Source organism: Arvicanthis niloticus, chromosome 20 (genome assembly GCF_011762505.2).
Source record: "Arvicanthis niloticus isolate mArvNil1 chromosome 20, mArvNil1.pat.X, whole genome shotgun sequence".
NCBI classification, from domain to species: domain Eukaryota; kingdom Metazoa; phylum Chordata; class Mammalia; order Rodentia; family Muridae; genus Arvicanthis; species Arvicanthis niloticus.
Window position 1 is genome coordinate 41402845 of NC_047677.1, and position 17916 is coordinate 41420760.

At 46.8% G+C, this 17916-nt stretch overlaps 1 protein-coding gene across 17 annotated transcripts in view; it reads right to left on the reverse strand.

Moving 5' to 3' along the window:
- The window catches only part of Pcbp3 (poly(rC) binding protein 3), a 194131-nt gene that overhangs the window by 40701 nt on the left and 135514 nt on the right, over positions 1 to 17916 (reverse strand). The window contains exon 1 of one of the 17 annotated variants that reach the window (XM_034524894.2): positions 16825 to 16966. The exons of 15 other annotated variants lie outside the window; for them this stretch is intronic. The gene's annotated coding sequence lies outside the window, so the exon portion shown is untranslated. Of the gene's footprint in view, positions 1 to 10917; positions 11072 to 16824; positions 16967 to 17916 lie in introns of those variants that run through there. One more of the 17 variants, XM_034524902.2, reaches the window with a different exon arrangement.

A 17916-nucleotide genomic window follows, 5' to 3' on the forward strand; every position in this document is an offset into this window, starting at 1 on the left:
CACGCCTGGCCCAAAGGAGCTCAGAGCACATTTTAAGGAACAGGGAATACATACCATGAACACTGAACCCAACTCAATTTCTGTGGCTTCATAGAACACTCTGAAATCACTACTTCCACTCTAAATAATAAAACCATCATTTCCACTCTTGAAACTCAGACACAGCTAAGATTATATATGGTTCCCCATACCCACATCCTTGGATTTAACCAACTGCAACTTAAAACCTCTCATTCTGGGAAGTTCCCAAAGGGTTCCCCCCAAGGTAAGACTTGAATTTGCCACATGCCTGGCAGCATACTGGATCTACATCCTGTGGGGCTTTGCTGCCTAGAGAATCTCAGTATCTCTGAGAACATTTGGGCATATTAGTTTGCCTGTCTTGAATACATCCAGATATTTTTTGCCATTCTCTCCAAATGTTGTGGCATTAAAACTATGTAATACTTGCACTGTATCCATCCATGTATTGTGAGTCACTCCAAGGAAAAATATACAGAAGGATATGCATATACTATAGTCTATATGATACTGCACTATTTTATAGAAGGGACCTGACACTGGAATTTGGTATCCACGATGTAGTGAGCCAATTATCACAGATATGTCTGAATGGCTCACCTGGGCATTCACCTGTTCATGGCTTCATGTACTCTCTGAGGACTCGCTGGGGTCAGGGTACAATAAGGAAGTATAGACTTGAAGTGTTGGGGTTCTGTGGGAGACAGTCTCAACCACAGCAGGATAAAGCATGTGGAGTCAGAACCCTGATGTCCCAGCCATATTTCCATGAGAGGCCCAGGCAAGCCTTGGCAGAACATCTGGGTATGTGGCCCCATGCCTCCATGTGACTGTTCTCTCAACTTTAGGCTCCCCTGAAGTGCAAAGCCACCATTTTCAGAAAGAGGAGAAGGCATGTTGAAGAAGGGAAGCTCTTCCTAAGGCTAGTAAACAGGACCAGGAAACTGTCAATCTAATCCCTAAAATAAAACCCTATGGAAATCGGTCAAGCTTTTGAACACAAAGGCTGCTTTTTCTCTCTTGTTTGAGCTGCTCCATTGGAAACACCTTGGTTCTGTCCCTGACTTCATTGGCTCCTTGCTCTATTTTATCACTTCCTTCCTTCTGTGTGGTTGTTCTGGTTTTAAATTTCTACAGCTGGAAACTCAGGACTGTCTGACCTTTCTTCTTTCCCAGTGAAGCATTCCTCACTCTTTCTCAAGGCTGATTTACTGATATATGCCCTGGAAAAACTTTAGTACATTACTTTTTTTTTTTTTTTTTTTAATTGTCCAAACTATCAATTTCCCTTGATATTTCTTTGACCATTACATTATGTAGAAGTGCATGCTTTGTTTTTCAAGTATCTGGATGCTGGCAAACATTTTAATTCCATTCTGGCTAGAAAGCAAATTTCATACGATTTCAATTATTTAAAATTAGGAGGCCTTAAAACATTAGCATATTACATAGACTACAAGCTTCTAAGTGAATAACCCACATGCATCGCAAGTTATGCATATCCTTTGATATCAAGTCCCATAGCCTCAGACTCTGGTCAGTTTCTCCCATCTGTTTTCTATCCATCAGTCTGGTTTACTGGCGTTCATTTGTCTTCACACCATAGACTGGTCCCTGTTACTTCTATTCTGTTACTGAGTCCACATAATATGTTACTTTGGTTATTAGATTTGTTTTCAGTTCTAACATGTTTACTTTTTATACCTTGTATTCCCTGTGGGATGTTTTACCTTATATTTATTTCAAATAGGTTAGTCCTAGCTCTTAGTACCTGAAGTCTCTGGTCAGTCTGTCATGAGGCCATCCTTGGTCGGTATCTGTCAATCATTTCTCCCTCCAATAGGTCAAAATCGTTGGTTTTTTGTTTTTTTTTTTAATGTTGCCTGTGGACCCTCCAAGCACTACCATATGACTGTAAATGTTGCATAAATCTTAGGGGGAAATTCTGGGTGTCCAGGCCCAGGGCCTCCTGTGTGCTACAGCCCCAATGTCAGTGTGGTGACATTCCATTGTGCCAACACGTGCTGTCAAGTGTCCAGCACACACAGCACAACAGACACAGCAGGGGAGGGGGAGGGCCACGCCCCATGGTTACTTTTGCCAAAGGTTTGGCAGTGCTACGTGCCACCAGATCCACCCATACAGAGCCTCATCCTGGGAGATGCACACAGCATTAGGAGATCACTTTCTCAAGCCCATCCTCTGGGAGAGCCCAATACCTCCTGGTAAAAAGCCAGACTCTTATCTTGCCGGCCACTGAATGTGTCTCCAGGGCCAGGATGAGCTGATGAGACAGAAAAGAGATGTGAAGTCCTCACACCCTGGGCCTGGTCCTTCCTCTCCATTTAGACCTACGAGCCATCACTGCCTTGGACAACCTATGTAGAACTTTTTTTTTTTTTTTTTTAAAAGAAAAACAAGTAGTGGAGTCTCTCGCCTGTGTCCTAATGGTGCTCCCTCACTGCCGCTCAGATCCAAGTGCAGTGCGGCCTCAGAGCTTTTAATGTGTACCTTTGGACAGAGCTGCCTCTGTGTCCAGGCTGGAAACCAGTGGCTGAGTTCTAGTTTTACTCCCGGTCTGTCCCTGACGTCACTGTCCCTCAGAAGCTGCTCTATAAATTCTTCCCAGAAGGTACAGTGGGTCAGGAAGGAAAAAGTAGCTTGTGCTACATTTTGACTAGAGCACAAACCTTCTTTAATTTTTATACTAATTAAAATGGCGAAAATCGGTTTATGACCAGAAACACTACAGCGAAATTCTGAAAAACCAAATTGCCACATCATTCTTTCAAATAGCACTCACGCCAACAAATACTAGTAAAGGAGATGCTGCTGCAGCAAGAAGTGCTGGGCGACTGTGCCGCTGGGCGACTGTGCCGCTGGGCGACTGTGCTGCTAGGCAACTGTACTGCTAGGTGACTGTACTGCTAGGCGACTGTACTACTGCTAGGCAACTGTACTACTGCTAGGCAACTGTACTGCTGGGCGACTGTGCTGCTGGGCAACTGTGCTGCTGGGCAACTGTGCTGCTGGGCAACTGTGCTGCTGGGCGACTGTACTGCTAGGCGACTGTACTGCTAGGCGACTGTACTGCTAGGCAACTGTACTGCCAGGCAACTGTGCTGCTAGGCAACTGTGCTGCTAGGCAACTGTACTACTGCTAGGTGACTGTGCTGCTGGGCGACTGTGCTGCTGGGCAACTGTGCTGCTGGGCGACTGTGCTGCTGGGCAACTGTGCTGCTGGGCAACTGTGCTGCTGGGCGACTGTGCTGCTGGGCAACTGTACTGCTGGGCGACTGTACTGCTAGGCGACTGTACTGCTAGGCGACTGTACTGCTAGGTAACTGTACTGCTAGGCAACTGTACTGCTGGGTGACTGTGCTGCTAGGCAACTGTACTGCTAGGCAACTGTACTGCTGGGCGACTGTGCTGCTAGGCAACTGTACTGCTAGGCAACTGTACTGCTGGGCGACTGTACTGCTGGGCAACTGTACTGCTGTGCAACTGTACAGCTGGGTGGCTATACAACTGGGTGACTGGATAGCTGCAAGACTGAACAGCTGGGCGACTGGAAAGCTGGGTGACTGTACTGTTGGGCTACTGTACAGCTGGGCGACTGAACTACTGGGTGACTGTACTTCTGGGTGACTGTACAGCTGGGTGACTGCACTGCTGGGTGACTCTACAGCTGGATGACTGTACAGCTGGGCGACTGTACAGCTGAGTGACTGTACAGCTGGGTGACTGTACAGCTGGGCAAATGTTCAGCAGCAGCAGCCACTTGTACTTGGTGCCCATGAGTCAGTGTATACACGCCTCCTGTCCTCACTCAATGGCTCACCTCTGCTTTATACGAAGCAAGGAGGTGCTAGGAAGACAGCCAGCAGGCAGATTTCAGCTCAGGCTCTTCACCACCACTCGGCTGATTATGCACTATCTCATACAGCTCACAAATGAACCTGCGCTGCAGACTGGAGGAACAAGACCGTAACATTGTAAATGTCCCGATGAAAAGATTTTTCTCAGAAGGGAAGCAGACTTCAGAGGAAACACAGAAACAGGTAACAGGCATCCTGGATCTTGCACCAGCAATCACTTCCTCAGAGGGTGAGACTTCCCTGAGTCCCTCATCATAAGAGCTCTCACCAAGACAGTGATGCAGAGCACCGCCAGCCACATGTCTGTGGCCACGTAACCATGGTGAGTGCTGTCAAGGCCAGTGGCTCTGGCCTGCTCTCATTAGCTGTGCTCTGCACAGGCTGCACCCAGGGCCTCATCTGTCTGGGAGGGATGCAGGACAGGGCAGAGCAAACACATTTGATTTATTCTGTTTAACAGCTCACTGCCCACATCAGGCTGCATGAGGCCGTGGCAGCAGACGCCGACAAAGCTGATTAGCTGCTTCATTCTCCTTGAGAGACTCACAATGTATGTAGGTCCTTGAGGCCATCCAGGCTAAGGGAGATTTCTGCAATTTAATGCTCTTGCCAGTCACAGTTAGCATTAGGAAGATGTTCGGGACTTATACAACCTTGATTTCAGAGAACATCCTAAAGAGCCTGTTCAGTTGTCACTCAAGTGTCAGGACAAAACGTGACAAGGCTAGGAGCAGTGAGCTCAGCCCTTCTGCCTTGCTCCCGGGGCTATTCATGTGCCTGGTCTGGAACCTGTGGTGCTCTCTTTCTTTCCGAGCCATGGCCAGGTTTCACTGAGTGCTACTGACAGTTCTAAGTCCTATTGTAGTATTAATGATGGTGATGGTGATGGTGATGGTGATGATGATGGTGATATTGATGATGTGCCCCAATATGCAACCCACATCAGCACACACATCTCTTGCAAATGTCCTTGTTTTAAAGATACTGACATCTTTAATATGGAGATAGGCTAAGCGTAAGAGCTGAGGTGAATCCTCTGACATTACAGACACAGAGCTGTATCTCTCGCTCAGGGCGTAGCAAAGCCCTGTCCACCACATGCTCTTCATCTCTCACAGACCCTCTGGTTAAAGCAGGGACCCAACCATATCAGGGCCTTCCATAGGCCCACAACAAAGAGATTCTGGAACATTCCACATCACTTATCTTTCTGCGGCTCTCACCAGGGATCAAGCATGAAGGTGGGTGGATACGGCCGTAAGTATAAGCGGAGCACAGTTTGGTGGAAAAAAATCAGACTTGGGGCTAGGACACCTTAAAACAAATCATGATTCAAAGTCAACACTGGGTCCCTGTCATGTCTTGCAAATCTATGTCCTATATGCATCCTATATAGGCCAAAGCTCTAGAAGAAAAAAGGTCAAAGTCCACACTTCACAAAGTAGAAAGAATTTCCTATGGCTCCAGGATCCCCAAGAGAAGGAAGGAGAGGAGGGGATGAGACATCCCCTAGCCAGGACTAGTCCTGGAAGATCATGCAGGACAAGCATCTTGAATGTCAAAGGACCACTGCTAGAAGATGTCTGTGAACAATGAAGCTGACAGCAGGAGGGATTGTGCCGGGCTAGGCATTGTGGAACAGAAGCAGCTGAAGCCCATGGAGACCATCCACCACGCAGCAGCAAAGCCTTCATGTCTTCTAATCTGATCTGCAGGTTACCATGCGCCTCAGTACTGCAATCTGGAACATACAATGGCCTAAGGACACACACAGCTGATGATTTCAGAGCGCACTGGAATGGACCAGGGCCTGCAGAGCAGGCAGGCCAGCCAATCAGAGCCCAGGGCCAGCTAGGGTTAGACACAGCTCTCAACAAGGGATCTTGAGACATCTCCAGGCTGGAAGTTCTAGTTAAGGGACTAAATATCTTCCTTTTGGAAAGCAAAGAACTGAGTTGGCAACTTGTGTGTAATGGGCTACTTTGGAAGTGGCAGAGCTCTCTACCTTGGACTTGAGTGGTCCAAGAATTCTCTCTGCATGCACTTTCAGCTTTCTAATAACTTCCTGTTTGAGGACCACATGTCCAGATGTGTAACATGTGAGGAGGACCACGTGTCCAGATGTGTAACATGTGAGGAGCCTTCCAGGATATTTAGTGGATGTTCTTTTCCTCGATGGACATGGTGGGAAACTGCAACAGAGGATAGGTGGGCATAGGAAGACCCAAATGACCTATAGATGACAGGCCTAAGGGATTTTATCAGGGTGACTAAGCTAACACATGTCTAGACCACCCTGGGTTAAAATTTAAATTTTTAAAAAGACACTGCTTAGAAGAATTAAAAAAAAAAAAAAAAAAAAAGAGTTCAGAGCTGGGGAATAACCCCAAAAAAGTGATTTGAGGAATTTCTACGTAGAAAAGCAGATCCAAGAGGATTCAAGAGACTCAGACCCAAGGATATTAATTCTTTCAAACTCATCTAATGAGAGTCAATCCTATACGCAAGTTCATTTCACAATTGAAAAATTCATGGGGTCAAGAACAGAGCAGCCGTAGCAGGGGCATATCCCACGGAGAATATCCACTGTGTCCGCATGAACCCGTGACTCCAGTCCTGACCTGCAGCTCACTGACCAGGGCAGCACTGTGATGCTCCATCTGGAAAAGATGCTGGGAAAGAGAAGCCGGGGAGACTCCCTGTTTAGGATTCTGCACATAAAGCTACGTGTCCGTGTGAGATGTGGAGAGAGATGAAGAGATGGAGGATGTAAGAGACAGAAGCCGGGCTCAGCATCTGGCAGGCGGGGGGATGGACTTCCAAGAGGTAGCCCTCAGCCCAAAGGACAGACAAGTAGGAGCATGCAGCCTGAGCACGCCTTAGAGTCGACCTCAGGTCAACCCCAGGGGCTCCAACAGAAAACATCAACTGGAAGCCTGGGGTAGCACACGATATCTGTACAAAGTAAGGAAAAAGACTCCTTAGACAAGTGGTTCACAACCTGGGGGGCACAACCCTTTTGGGGGGTGAATGATCCATCCACAGGGGTCACGTACGCCCATCAGAAAACACAGATATTTACATTATAGTTCATAACAGTGGCAAAATTACAGTTATGAAGTAGCAACAAAATACTTTCATGGTTGGGGGTCATCGCAACATGAGGAACTGTATTAAAGGGTTGTAGCGTTAAGAACTTTAGGAAGGTTGCGAACTCCTGCCTTAGACCTAAAAAAGCAGCTAAGCCAAAGGCTGAGATGATGGATACATTAGCATTAGGATTCTCTGTGTCCACTGTCAACAGGGAGAAAAGCAGCCCACAGGCAGATGCTCGCTGCATGTGCCTTCGCTGCTAAGGCTTCCAAAGCAAGGGACATCTTTATGCTCAGTTTGGAGAAGGGGCAAGAGCCTTGAACAGCACATCATGAAACAGCTGTCCCTATGATTAGTGTTGTTGGCTTTCAGATTCAATCAACTCACAGATTAAAAAAAAAAAGGAAATGAAGGACTGTATCTATACTGAATAATGGACAGAACTTTTTTTTTTTTTTAAAGAAAATAGTATTTCTTCAATAACACAGTATGACAGCTGTGTACAGAGCATTTATGTTGCATTAGGTATTCCAAGTTACCTAGGTGTGACTTAAAGCACATAGAAAGAAAGACTTGTTGAAGTTCCATTAAATAGGACACCATTTGACTTGAGCACCTGGAGAATTCTGGGACATGTGTGAGGAGTGATGAGGTAGATCTGGGACCAATACCCCAGGGGATGTGGAGGGATGGCTGTTTCTCAAAAGTCGGTCAGCCTCAACAGTTAAGAGGAGGCACAGTTTCAAGTCGCCATGTCAGTCAGCATGTGTCTACCAGGATGACTGTACGACGACAAAATCGTATCAGACGGACTAGAAAACGGCTTGGCAGCTTTAAGGCCGCGCTGCCCTCATCTCCTGGGGACTCTCATGAAACAGAGAGAGAACAGGGACTCCATCCACATGTGTGCTACAGCACATGAGCACTGACATCCAGGCCATCTATAAATAACTAAACTAACATTGTAACAGGAGGACCTGGGGAACAGCGGCGCAACTAGGATGCTCTTCCTTCCTCACTGTGTTCCAGTGTGTGTTCCCTTGGGAAAGACACTGGAGAAACAATGAAACGGACCATGCATGTCAGCTAGGAGCCAATCCCAGATCCTGCGTAGCCCAGGGGTTCTCACACTCCATAACACCGCGGACACTTTAATACCGTTCCCCATGTTACAGTCACCCCCAACTATAAAATTATGTTCGTTGCAACTTCTTAACTGTAATTTTGCTACTGTCATAAGTTGTAAATAGCTGCGTTTTCTTATGGCCTTCTGCGACCCCTGTGAAAGGTCATTCTCGACGACCCACAGGTTGAGAAACACTGGCCTAGACAGAAATGATAACTGATAGTTTAAAGTAAGTGATAATATGTAGGCTCGCCAGTACATAAGTAGACTAATGCTACATAATGCCTTTGTGAAGTTTATTCTTGGGGTGGATAGGCAATAGAAGATCATATGATCAATACAGAAGAAACTCAAGCCACACAAACTTTTAGTAAGCAATGTCTAACACTGACAGATGTTTGCCCTGTGCTGGGGTACTGTCCCCACCACACCTGGGTAAGGAATGCAGCCAGGGCTGGTAGGAAAGTGACACAGACAGAAGATGGGATGGACAGGACACTCATCTGGCACAGAGTATTGCTCCCAGACAGATAATGGAAAAGCACTGAATATAATTTACAGTATCGCTGATCAGATCAGACTGGAGGGAACAGCCAGAAGCATGCCCAAGTTGAACGAAGAAAATTCACTAGAGCGCAAACAGCCTGCACCACGTCGGTGCCTGCTTTCACATCTGTGTCCATCTGTTATTATTCTTTACTGGTGGTGGGTGATGAATACCAAAAACTTTAAATTCTGGCCATTATCAAAACGAAGGACCACAGGGAGTAAGGATGTCATTTCTAATGAAGAAGATGCCGCCTGCGTGAGAAGCAGGAAACAAGATTTTTAAGGAAAAACAAATCCTAACCAGCCATGGAAGGAAGGGCTGTGGGAAGTGTCCACGGCAGCTTGAGGGTCTCTTGAACTGGGCCACAGAGGATGAGAGACCCCACCCTTATCACCGCCCCTCACTGACTCCTTTAAGACCCAAGCACTGTGTTAAGTTGAGTAAGAAGCATGTCAGAGGTGACATGAAGCTGCCAGGCAGTCTCACTGATGCCCGCTGAAACCAAAGTTCGTTGTGCCCAGTGCTGTGTGCTCCCCTCCTTAAGAGGGTGTCACAGAAAGGGAATCTCAGGCCCTGCTCCCAGAGTGTCACAAGGGCTCTGTTGCAAAATGGCCCCTGGGTCCCTCCCATTTCCAATGCAATGCTATCCCTGAGGCAGGAAGTATGGTTGCTCGTCCTGAAGGAAACAGTTATAGGGGAACACATGGAAGAATAAGCCTCTTTTCTCTGTTAAATCCTAGCTATGAGCACTGAAGCCTAACCTGGATGTGTTACATCCCCCATATCTACTAGAAGGAAGTCGGGAGGAGCCTCTTTTGACCCTGGCACACTCTGTGCTCAAGTTGTCCAACAAGAACTGAGGAGTGAGCATTCTGACTTGTGGTGGTCTGCTGCTGGCTCTACTAAGAAAAGGGTCTTCTTAGTTGAGGAGTTTTTGTATATAGGAGGCATGATGGGACAGGCCAGCCACATGTGACACTACACCAAGCCCAGAGATGGGATGTCCTGCCCGTCTCAGAACTATGCACCATGCAATGTAGATTTCCTGATGCCCTGCCTAGAAAGCTTCTTCAGAGAATGTGAAGAGTACCGTAGGTGCCAAGAGGCCAATTTTCCTGTTCTGAGACATAGCTCAGTCTCATGGGAGGGCACAGTGAGAAAAGATGCTGACAGATCACTGCCTATTTAATGCATGGATGAGGACAGGGGCAAAGGAAGCTTGTCCACGGTGGGCAGTGTGATGACACACCTGACAGTGGCCTGGCACAGGGCCATCAGCCCCACCAGGAAGGGAATTAACACTGTAGGCCAGGGCTTCTAGCAGGCCGGTTCTCCTGAGGCTGCAGGCAGCATGGACAGCAGGTACCAAGATGGCAAAGATCTCCATGGAGGTCAAACACAGCTCCCAGCTGTGTTCATGGGGAGGCCCCGGGAATGCAACTATCAATGATTTTAGAACCCGCATTCATCAACACAGACAAAAATCATTGATCATGATTAAACCCGATAGAAAAAGAAAAAAAAAAAAACAAAAAAACAAGCTGAATTAGCTTGATACATCATCTCTTTGTCACAAGGTCTGGGCAATAATATCTTACTGTTGTCCTGCAAAACACATATTACTTCAGATAAGATAAATCAGAAAACATATAACTGAGACCATTAAGAACCTTTCTAAACAGGGGGAAAACATTTATAAAAAGGAAAAGGATGAAAAGGTGAAGGAAAAATAAGATTACAAATAGAAACAACAACGAACCAGTATTAAAAATGTAAAGAGAATAGAAATAAGAGAGATGCATGAAAAGATAATGCAAAGTAAAGGAAAAATGCAAGGTAAACACATCGGAGAAATAAACTAGAAAAGGAAATTTAGACAAATCAGAAGCAATATAACAAGTTAAAAGAAAAAAAAAAAAAACTAAACAGAAAACTGAAGCCTTAGAGTGTGACTAAAAGCTATGCAGGACCAAACTAAGGCCCTAAGCCCCAGAGAGCTGACGGCTGGCCTCTCAGCAGCACTGCTCTGGAAACAGTCTCGCTGAACCCAGGGGGAAAGCAGCATGCGATCCAGGCCCATGAGGGCTGCTGAAATCCACAGACTTGAGGCTCAGTGACTAGAGGCAGAGATTACAGTCATGAAAGTCCCTAAGACCCCTGCCTCCCATGCAGAGTCCTACACCCAAGTCTCCAGGTTGCCAAGGACCTGCACGCCATGTGCACAGACAACAGTATCCAGGAGGTGTCACCTGTCCATGTGTGCCTCGGGGCATCTGCTGCGCTCTGGCAATGTCCAGGCTGGGCTGACTCAGTAGGGAGCTGTGCAAAGGCAGCCCAAGGATTCAGCCTCCATGCCTCGTGACAGCACTGAGCTGCCCCGCTTCCTGCATGCAGCTCAGGATTAGATATAATCCCCAGGACAGCAGTGCCCCAGAGGTGCTCTGGCTTCAATCCGCTCATGGCCTAATCCCCAAAGCCTCACTCACTGCTGCTGCTTTAATTTATTTTGGATGCATTTGGCTTTTTTTTTTTTTTTTTTTTTTTACCCCGTCAGTGTATATGACAGACAAAGAAATAGATGTGGACATGAAAATTAAACTCTGTATTCACTTGCCAAAACATAAACGTAGACTTCTGAACTTAAAAACCGCAGAAGCAAAAATAAGGTTCAAAGGCCCAAGGTTCTTACGGTTGAAACTACTGAATTCCATCAGAAGGAGCGAGGCACGAACCAAGAGCATTACTGAGCAAGATCTAAAGGAGACCCCTATATGGTCCCCACCAGAAGCAATGAGGCGGGGAGCTCTGGTATCATCTCTGACTCACTTCCAAGCCTGTCCTTCCTACCTAATGCCATGGGCCCAAGGTCTTTGGATACTAGGAGTTCTTCACTGGATGCAGTCCCAAGGACCATTCAGAAACAACGCCCAATCAGTGCAGAAATATTGGGACCCTTGGGTGTTGGCAGCTATACATCTGAGTCCATTGTTGGGCTGATAGCCTTCCTGGGCTCAGCCAACAACAGGGTCTGAAACCCAAACACACTTTTCTAATTGTCCAGAGCAGGGGCTTCTCGAGATGTGGCTGTCATAGGAGAGTCTTCTTTAAGACCAACAGACATGTCAGCAGAACTACTCTGGAAGATACTCCACGCCAGCTAGCCTCACCCCACATGGCCCAGTAGCTGGGCCTTGCCTAGGCCTGCCTTGCACAGTGTGACGCTATCTACATGCCTGGGACTTACACTTTAGGTGCAGACATGATCATGGCACAAATATCAAGGAGGATAGCTCAAATGCCACACAGCACTTACCAGACAAAACTAGTTTGTAATCTAGAACATTCCCCTCCAAAGTGAGGCATCGCCAGGTAGCCACCGATGGCTCTCATGCAGCACCACTGCATTCTGCAATATTCCCTGTCCCCTCCGGGCCAGGCCTTTTTGACACTGAGACTCATCTATGTTGCTGTCTAACAGTGTGTGTCTCAGTCAGTATCACAGGTTTCACTGCAAGTTGGAGCACCGCAGCGTGACCACCACCACAATGGTTGCCGTGTCTCCTACTGATGGTGTCTGCAGTTCCTTGTTTGGGTCAGAGAAAGAAGCCACTGTGACCTGAGGCTGAGTCTCCATGGGACCATGTCGGAACTCAATTCACCCAAGTTTCACACGTCATGATGGTGAGAATTAAAGGTCTTCCTTATGCTTATTTATTTTCTTTAAAGATTTAGTTTATGTGAGTACAGTCGCTGACTTCGGACACACCAGAAGAGGGCATTGGAGCTCATTACAGATGGTTGTGAGCCACCACGTGGTTTCTGAGAATTGAACTCAGGACCTCTGGAAGAGCAGCCAGTGCTCTTAACTGCTGAGCCATCTCTCTAGCTCCTATTTTGTTTTTTTGGTTTTTGTTTTTAATAAATCATAATGTGGCAAACATTCTGGACATGGATATCTCTGCGCAATATGGCTTAATTAGAGAAAAGACTTGGCTTGTAACAAAAACTGTGGCACCAAAGGGTATTTACATTAACATGTTGGCAGACTTGACCAGCCTCATTCTACAAGGCAGTGCAATTTGCACCTGAGCAAGCCTGCAGGGCATGCGGGCAGGCTGCCATCCGACTCCTTTGCAGAGGTTGTCTGTGAATTCGTTCCCACTGTGCACTCCCTAAGAGCTACACACTGTCCGCTTAGGGTTCTGGGCTTTGCTGTAGCATCACTGCATTTTGAAAGATGCTACCAAGTGACAAGCTGGCAGTGTTCCTACACGCTGCCATGCACTCATGCCTTCTGGGGGCAAGGGGTCACCTATGATGCCCCTTCAAAAGGGCATACTGTAAACATATAATTTCTCAGCCTGTAGTTCATTATCCCATCCCAAAATTTGTGCAGCATTTGAAATTTAGTACTTTAGAAGGTAGACTTCTAATTGATCCAATAGCATTTTATTGACTGGCTTATTCATGCTTACTGAACTAAATGTCATTTTAAGTATAGCAAAACCAAACTAGACATTCTCACCCATCTCTGCCCTTTATTCCTATGTGACATTTTGATTATTCTCCTGTGTATGCATGTGTGTGTATGCGTGTGTGTGACACACACGCATATACACACATGGACATGCATGCATTCATGCTCATAGCCATGCACCCCTGTGGAAACCAGGGGACAACCTCAGATGTTGTTACCATGTGCAATCCACTTTGCTTTTTGAGACTAGTCTCTTACTGGCCCAGATCTTACCATGTAGACTAGGCTGGTTGGCCAGCGAGTTCCCAGGGATCCACCAGCTTTTGCCCCTTCAGTATTGGGAGCGTTTATGCTCTTTAATGTGGGCTCTGGGGATTGAATTCAGGTCCATCCTTTACTGAGCACCCCAACACACGTACGCATACCAGTCCTGATAGCATGTTCTTATACAGGTTTCTTTCTCCTTCTGTCCCCACAGTGTTATAACGACTAGACCCCACATGAGCAGCTTAGAATGAATAGGTATGCCTTTGCACAGGAAGAGAGAGAAGCAGGCAGCCTTCAAAGCCCAGCACCATGAAGCAGGAAGACAGTTTGCATCTAGGCTGCCCCATGCAGTTCTCCGCTTTGCCCTTAAATCCTGGTGCCAGACAGGCCCTTTGTTCAGTAAGACCATCTGGCTAGAGACCTCATGCGGGTACTATAGTCTCCTCACCTCTCTGGATCACTCCACTGAGTGGCCTTTGTAACCACGTCCCAGTGGAGGTCCCTGAGCCAGCAGGGGTCACAGCTTCTGCCACATCTTCCCTGCCCTAGCACTGGCCTTGGCCTTATGCTATAACCCTCCTTGAGTTCTGGCACACAGGTTCCTGATCTCCACAAGCCTCTGATCCCCGCTCAGGTGCAGATGAGGCAACCTGAGTCCTGTCCTACAGAAAGCTCTGGTTGTACAACTGAAGCAATGTGACATGGCCCCAAAGGCTCCACAGGATGGCCTGCTTGCACCCGACCATGGAAACACTGCCAGCATCCTCTGCTCTCCCACATCTGGTACTTGGACAGACTCTCTGCACCCAACTCCAGCTGCCATGCCAGGGGTTCTCAGACCCAGAGTGGATATTACACATGGTATGGGGGAGGCCTGTCCTACCTGGCTCCAGAGCTTCTAACTTCACTGATCTGAGGGGAAAGGGGAGAATCAGTATCTCCAGAGTCATTAGGGGATGGTGGGAGGTCACACCTAGACAACCAGAGACCCATTCTGTGTCCCTTCAAGTCCTACAGAGTAACCATGATATAATGCAGAAACCACAATTATGGGGCGGGGGTAGTGATAGGGAGGCTGGGTTTTATGGAAGAAGACCAACCTCATCATGTGTAAGAAGCATTCTCCCATTCTGTCCCTTTAGGGTCCAAAGCGGCAAGCAGAATCAGTCAGTGCAGGCCTTCAGAGACTGGACCCAAGTCTGCCCATTTCAGGTGATCTAAATACTATCATGAACCCAATTAATGTGACCAGTGGAACCCTTGCCCCGGCTGCTGCACAAGGTCATGGTGCCGGCAAATGACAGCTGGACATTCTCACCCATTACTAATCACAAAACTAGGGGGAGACACTTGGCAGGCGCCAGAAGCATGCACTTTTGGGGACCTCCTGACCCCAACTCTAGATACTGTGACATTAGTCCTCTAAAGCCTTATTCCATCAGAGTAGATATGTCTCCTCGGGTGGCTCTGACTGGGCAGTGCTCCCCACTCCAAATCCTCCCCAGGTTTCTTTGCCCAGTGGAAGAATACTTTGTTGAGGCTTCTGGCCTATGATCAGGGCCCAGCTGTCTTCTGACATGGCTCTATTGCTTCTGCATAGCTATATTTATATATCTTTCCTAATGGGCAGAGCAAAATAAGGGTCCTAAAGCATACCCACATCCCACAAGTGGGTTCATTTCCAGAGGCAGCAGAGATGTCACATAAACATGTATGGGTGTCACAGCTGTACACCTCTGTCTTCCCATGAGTGCTGATATTAAAAGCCTAGTTTCTGGGATACATGTTACATACAGGAGGCACAAAGAAAGAGTGGGTGTTCAAATTGCACTCGTGTATGGGGCTTTCTCCAGGCATCAGATCAACAGCCACAAATATGGAGAATGTTACACATTTCTACTCTGTCATAGTCAAACGAATGAAAAAACCCAAATGAACAAACAAAACTCTATGTTTCCTCAAGATTGAAATATAGTTAAATATTCTTTAAAACAATGGTTCTCAACCTTCCTGACGCTGCGACCCTTTAATCCAGTTCCTCATGTTGTGGTGACCCCCCAACCATAAACTTATTGTTGCTACTTCACTACTGCAGTTTTTGCTACTGTTGTAAGTCCTAGTGTAAATAGCTGATGTGCAGGATATCTGATAGGAGACCCCCAGAGGGGTCTCGAATCCCAGGCTGAGAACCGATGCTGTAGAAACTCATACAGCATCCACTCTGAGGCTCCCGGGTTGATCGGACTGAGAGTTCTTGTGAGCTTAACACAGGCACGGTGCCACACAATAGAGACGGACAACAGTCTACAACCCGAAGTGCTTGTGCACAATGCTGGCCTCATACCCATGTTCCCTGGAGAACTACAATAACCACGAATTTCATCTGAAAGGGAAAAAAAATTCCTGGTGGAACATACATGGCATTGTTACAATTCTTATTCTGGTACGCTATTTGGTACGCTACTTCTGGAAGTATTTCCCTGTGTCTGAATATGGCAGACATAACCAGTTCCTGCAAACACATATAGGCTGCAACTTTCTTGTCAAACACACACACATCAGAACATTGTGAGCACACTTCAGTGACAAGCAATAATGTGAAATTTTGTTATTTATAAGCTGTAAAATACATATTAATTTTTGCCAAAATTGAAAAACTATTACACGCTCACACATACTTAACCATGTGGAGATCACGTTGAATGACCTGCCCTGCAATAAGATAATTAGTAACTGCTCAATATAAATATTAAACGTCAAAATGTACACATTTCATTTATTAATAATATTAATAACATTGTCAGTCTTTTGATATTGGGGTTCTTATATTTGGACTCCATAGTGCTCTTACCCACGGAAGCAAATAACTTTCTGAGTAACTTCCGAGACTTAAGTCTCCAACCAAGACAAGACAGGAGCCAGTTGAGCTGGAGAGCAGAGGGTCCTTGTCCCTAAGGACGCTCATGAGACCAAAGGGAAGGACTACATTCCTTTCCACAGCTGGCATTTATGACCGACAAAACATCTGTAAGATTGTATGCTTATTATTATTATTATTATTATTATTATTATTTTTATTATTATTATTTTTTGGGTAAATAATGTCACCTCCACAGTAAAGAATTAGAATGGCATTGGTCCTCCCCAACAAACTGCACTATGAAAGCAGATGACCCAATATCTGACTGTTTAAAGCCGCTGGGACATACAACCCAACTCCACTCTTCCCTCTGCCCAGCAGCTCTCTGGGCACCATTATGGCAGTTCCTTTGGTACCTTCTCCCAACGCATCACATATGTGACCTCGGCATGCTCCGCCGCAACACCTGAAGATCTGAGCTAGGACTTGGTCAGTCTTAGCCACCTGTCCTGCTCCGTTGACCACTCCCCCAGGCCCACGGAATCCCCTTACCTCAGAACAAAGCAGCCCTGTGGGGTCAAGAGGATCAAGTTGAATGTGGGAACCAGACAGATGGTTACTCTCCCCGTTTAGAGAAGACGAAATGCTAACAGAGAAAAATTAGGGTGATGTTTTGTTCTCAACCGAAAGAGGCCACCCATCCCATTGGCCTGGGGTGGGAACCGCGTGACATCGCCCAGGCACATGTGACCTACTTTTCGCCCAGCTCCCCTTATGCCCTTGGAGGGGCACCCAGCACTCGTGGCTGTCATTTCAATGGCTCCTGCCCCCAACAGGACTGAACAAGCCAGTATGCCTGCAGGACAGATGCATAGCAGCTCAGCCTGAAATGGGGAGGGGAAGGTGTCTAGCATTAACCCAGACACAGCTTTTCATATCAGACACTGTCATTGGGTTGACCGTCCATGTACAGCTTGGGCAGAGAGAGGCGGGTCTCTAGCCATGGACCATGGAGCTGCCTTGGATTGACTGGAGACACTTTGCAAGTGTCTAGAAATTTCCTCTCCAGGGTTAGGTATCCAAAATGACAACACAGACAGGAAATTCTTGCCTTCCCTATTTTTAATGAATTATAGTCAGCCCTGAGAAGCAAGCGTATGCACACACTCAGAAGTGGAGGAGCATGCTAAGTCATTTAAAGTGGTCCACATGCGGGCTGTGATATGTACGCTCAGACGGGATGCTGGGACCAAGTCAGGACCCCTAGGCTCAAGTACCTGAGCCCTAAATGGAGGGGTAGCATGTATATTGGCCACCACCAAACTGAGCAGTTCTCCTACCAAGCACAAGAGAGTGGCTATCTTATGCTACTTTGATATTGATATGTTAATTTTATCCCAGTAACTTATGTAAAATCAGAGGAGTTAATGACCAAAGCATGGGCAAGCATATATAAGAATAAGGCCAGGAGGTGCTACGAGTGTAACTTCTACAGAAGGTAGACTGCACAGGAGAAGGGGCTGGGCACTGTGAGCACAGAAACTGCTACTAACTGCAATGCCCACCATAGCACAGAAAAGAAAGGGGAGCCTCACCAAGCAAACAATACAACCAATGGATATCAACTATAGAGAACTACCGTAA